Source organism: Juglans microcarpa x Juglans regia, chromosome 8D (assembly GCF_004785595.1).
Source record: "Juglans microcarpa x Juglans regia isolate MS1-56 chromosome 8D, Jm3101_v1.0, whole genome shotgun sequence".
Classification (NCBI taxonomy): domain Eukaryota; kingdom Viridiplantae; phylum Streptophyta; class Magnoliopsida; order Fagales; family Juglandaceae; genus Juglans; species Juglans microcarpa x Juglans regia.
In genome coordinates, this window is record NC_054608.1 from 18,216,620 (window position 1) to 18,221,839 (window position 5,220).

The window sequence follows — 5,220 nt, forward strand, 5'->3', positions numbered from 1 at the left end:
TCTTTTTCTTTTTTTCTTCAAAAGGATTTTTCACGTTAAAGAGTTGTACCATTCATAAAATTCGAACAAATTGTTTATGCATATATTATAAAAATATGTTAGAAATCATAATAAATATTTATATTATTATTAGGAATTTGATACGATCTAATATATCGAATCAAGTCATGTGACTAAGTAAAATAATACTTTGTCCTAACTAGTTTTTTGTACATCTTGCATTTCTACTGGATAAATCCTTATCGAGAGCATCCATTACCTGAAATTTAAGATTAGGGCAAAGCTGAGGCATGGTTCATATTGAAACTGGATATGTTATATATGAGACACGAATCTCGTCTTGTTATGAGACACGTGTCCCATACGAGAACAGAACCCAAGTCAAATTTTTGGAGTTGAAATTCTCTCTAAAATCATATATGGTATGCTTCATATATCATCTCTTTCCATACTCATGATAAGATTTTGAAATAAACTTAGACACCACGATTCACCTTCTCCATGAAGCGCCGATCCGATTCAAGCCTCTGTAATCTCATCTCAGCATTGAACTTCTTGATGAACGCTTCCGCTCGGCTGGTTCAACTCCTCCTGACTCATTGATTTCTTCCTCGTCATCACCAATGATACTCTGTCGTTGAATGTATCCGACTTCTTCAGCTCCCGCCGAGCCCAGCCCACTGGACTGCAATATCACCATCATTCAGAATCGCTCCAAACCTCTCAAGCCGAGGCGGTAAATCCCACGTCTCGCTTTTCTTGTGCTGCCGCTTCAATGGCTTCCCTTGCGCCTCCATGATCGCATTCCAAGTCGCATCCAAGGTACTCTCATCGTCGTCTCCGTCCTTCCCGCCAGCTTCCGTCAAGCAAGAGTTTTCGGAAGATGATTCTGGTGAAGGCTCGGACGACACAAAATGTTCAACTCGTTGCTTCTCGTGCTCTAATTGCACGATTTCGTCCCAGATGATGTCATGGAAATCATCAATGCTGTTTATTGTGGGTTCGGCGTCTGAGGTTGAGTCTTTGAAACTAGGAGTCTGATCTTGGGGTTGGGATTGGTGGGTGGTGGGCTTAGCAATTGTGGGGAAAGAGAAAGGAGGGTGGTGGTTTCAGTTTTGGAAGGCAGAGGAGGTGGCGATGGTGATGATGATGAAGTTGACAATGATGTAGATGTAAGGGGGAGAGAGCCAACTTCTGAGGGAGGATCCAGAGGCGTGGTAGAGTGGATAGGGACAACTCTGTTGTGTATGGAATTATAGCTACTTTGAAAAAAATATAAGCGAATATAATTCCTATGGCTAATAGTAAGAGCTTTGCTGCCCAGATTGCCGTATAAAATCTGACTGTTCTGAACGAAGAGCTCTCAAACAGATCGGCCATGGGGTAGTTTTATCGATTGTACGAAGAAGAAGAAGAAAGAAAGAAAGAAGTGACACCAATATTAGCACACTGCTCAGCTGAAAAGCAATGAGAAATTGAGAATTCCTACCTTTTAAGAACCATGCGCGCATTTACTATTTCAAAAAGAGGGAAGAGGGAAGAGGGAAAATCTGTGACTTATACCTGAAGGGATTCTCCGCAGGTTCATCAAAATCTTGAGCAGAAGTAGTAGTAATAGGGACAAGTACGAAGTGAATGCTATCAAAGGAAGTAAAAGGAAGATATAACAAACTTTGGAGAGGGACTTTGCATCTCCAATTCTCAAAGTTACACAGGGTTGAGAGAGAGAGAGCTTAAGGGAGTTCTTGCTGGTTCAATCAATTCACTCAATAAAGAGGCTTTTATGCAAGAGAGATGCTCCAATCAATGGAATCTTCACCTGTTGGATGCCTCATATCTATATAGATATAATATAAAAAAATATTAAATGTACTTAAGAAAAACATACAAAAAACTTACTTATCCACATATCAGTTATTGATATGTTGAAAATCATAAAATTTAAAATTTGAATTTGAAAAGAAAATTAATAAAATAAGTATTGTAAGTAAAACTATAAGTACATGTAGTACTACTCATATAATATATTATACAAAGCCGTCCCACCTATAAGAACACGTTATTTAAAAAAAAAAAAAAACATCTCATTTTTCTCCCTTAGTGGGTCATAGACAAGTCCAACCGAGGCGGCATTGGTTAGATTTAGAAGAAAGCTTTTAGTTTAAGTAAATGATCTAATCCGCATTAAAGGCGCTGCCCGTCACATAAAAATATGATTGATAGAATCATCTCATACGAGGTGTGTTATACTTTACCGAAGCACTGGTCCTCCAGAAACCGCGAGTGAAGCGAAACAGTACACATTTCGCACGTTGGACCACAGTTGTTGGTGCTGGCCTTTGTTTATGAATGTACCTAGTTTCCCTAGTTCCCTTTATACAATGCACATCAGCCTGCCTTAAATTGTACCCTCTACATTAACTATATTGCCCATCCATAGGGTTGTGAAAGCAACAATTCAAGTTTGCTCTTGATTCTTGAAATTCTGCATTTTGGTCTTAGCCAATTGCACTAGAGGTGACAAGTTTTCCTTTCTTTCTTAGGGTCTATTCTATAGCTGTTGTCATATGCGTCTATGTTCATGGAATGATGAAATAGGATGTTAATATGGTTAATAAGATGTCCAAACTGTCTGACTTTCCCAATCCTAACCCTTTACCTTCGTTGCGAAGATGAATAATCATACCATTATCCTTTTAACTAACATCCTTTTACTATCTTTCAATTGAATATTTGCATTATTGGATAATTATTTGTTATTTTTTATACTTTTGTCAATCATTAGATACCACATCACGACCGTGAAATGATGAAAATTGAAAGGATGATAATAACATTATTGAATGGATATATTTGATGAGATGTGTGGATCACATGTATCTTCATGCCTTCTTAAAAGACTAAGGTCTCTTTTAGATATTAAGAATATCTCAGAATATATTTGAATATTAGAGAAATAATTTGTAAATAATAATGAAATAGTTTAGATTAATATCTTTTTTTGGATTTTGGCAAAGGAGAGAAAAAGTTGGGTAGAAATATTATAAAGTTAAAAAATTGTTTAAATATAATTTTATAAAATTATTTTTATTTGAAAGTTTGGAAAAGTTCTACAAGGTTTTGTGTTTTGTTTATGAGTTAAGAAAAATTGTAGTAATTAGATAAAAAAATTTGAAAATTTGAAATTGAAAATATTTTATATCTAAGTAATGTTTGGAAAAAACAACGTCTGGAAATATTTAAAAGTACTTGAAAACAATTACCCCTAGGCTGAACCGAACGGGCTTGGCCCAAGCAGCTCTCATAACCTAGGCCAAGACAAGGCCGAATAGGGCCAAGCCCTCCTAGAAGGCCCATAATGGGAAAGGATAGAAGACACGCCTTACTTGGGGCCTGGTCAGAGGATGGGTTGCTCCTAACCACCCATGATCAAAGTATCAGGGTCGAATTAAGGTGTAAAGAATGACCATGACACCCAGGCACTGAAAGTAGCGCAGACGGAGGTACCGACAACACAAGAGCAGGGTATCAGGGACAACCCCTGCACTCAAGTACTGATGGCGGGCTCGCCAAACCATGGCCACACCACATTAAATGGAAGATAGCTTGAAGCATGGCATGACCTGGACTGAGGTTTCAGCGATCGCCACAGTCAGGCGTGGGACCCTACCAGCTGATGAAAGGCTGACAATTAACGCAGCAAGAGGGGATGTGGGCGACACCCCCACGATCCGATTGATAGGTACGGACGATACCTCCACAAATCTCTTCGTCAGAAGACCACACTGGCTAGTTATATAAATACCCCCACACACCCTCTTGGGGGGGGGGGGGGAGGGGGGAGGGGGGAGTCTCTCTCTCTGCTCGAACATTTTTCTCCTACACTTGCTTTGTCACCCTCTCCCTACGACTGACCTAGGCATCAGAGGTACCACAGCGCCCGAGCCCTCCATTCTCTATCTCAACAGGATTCAGACTGAGTTTAGCAGCGCAGAGTTGCCCAGGCAATGAAACACGACCTCAACAAATTATGTTTTCAATCGAGCCTCAGGACAACTTATCCATGGGCATTTTAAGAGTACAAATAAAACGTAGGTAATACTTTTGTAAGACATACCATATAGTAGGACTGAGCTCTGACTACGACAGGAGTCGGAGGAAAATTTTCGTTCCGACTCCAACTCCATCTCCAAATGGAGTAAGAGTTTGACTCTGATTGGAGGTTGAAACTCTGAACAGAGACATTAACCCTGTAGAAAATGGAGACATTAACCCTGACCTTTTCCCAAACTGCGTTGTCTTGTAGAAACTTGCTGATGGAGCCACCAGGACTCGACCAGATGTCCTCCTTGAAGTGGGCACCTCCGTCAACTACTTTGATGGCTTCGCAGACGGTGTCCTGTGCGTCCCTAATCATCTTCTCAAGGCGAGCCCGCACGAAGATGAAGAACAAGAGAGCGCAGTGAGAACATCGTCAGATTCATAGAGGAAAGTGCTAGGGTGGTGGGCCTCTACGGTTTCCTTCTCAATAGAGATGGCAGAAGGAATCATGAGAGAGGGTTTATCAGGTGACATCACTCTTGATGATGATGAGGAGGTTAGAGGGGAAAGAGTGAAAGGAGAGTAAGAGGAAGATGAGTAGGCAGTAATGGCACTTATTGTAGGTGACATTGGTCTTCCCTGGTTTGGCTTTGGCCTTTTTTTTCTTTTGGTAGGTTTTTTATTTCGACTCTCCCTAGTCTTTACTCATCAGCAATCTGCTACAGGTATACTAACACGGCGATGAGGATGAAGCTTTGATCTCAGATTGTTGAGAGAAAAAGATAGGGAGGGTGACTCTAAAATATGATAAACCTATGAAACAATAGGATAATACTGTGGGTCATTCGGAGTTCGGAGTTGGAATTCGGAGTCCAGGGGGACTCCAAACTCTGACTCCGACTCCGCTTAAATTTTCAGAGCCACTCTGATTCCGATTCCAACTCCAATTTCAGACCACTCTGATCGACGGAGTCGAAGCGGAGGTTGGACAAAGTCAAAATTCTTAGAGATTTGCACAATCCTACCATATAGTGTGCCGAAACCACTTATCTTATTCACTAAAAGAAAGGAACTTATTTTGTTGCCATTAATGTGTTTGGCCTTGCCGCGAGAGAATACATTAAAATACATCGACTCATAAAATCAGAAGCTGTCTTTCACTTGGATGAACCGATAAAA

General features: G+C 40.3%; 1 pseudogene; it reads right to left on the minus strand.

Moving 5' to 3' along the window:
- Positions 1 to 260: 260 nt before the first annotated feature.
- LOC121242250 lies at positions 261 to 1,106 on the minus strand (annotated as a pseudogene).
- Positions 1,107 to 5,220: the final 4,114 nt, after the last annotated feature.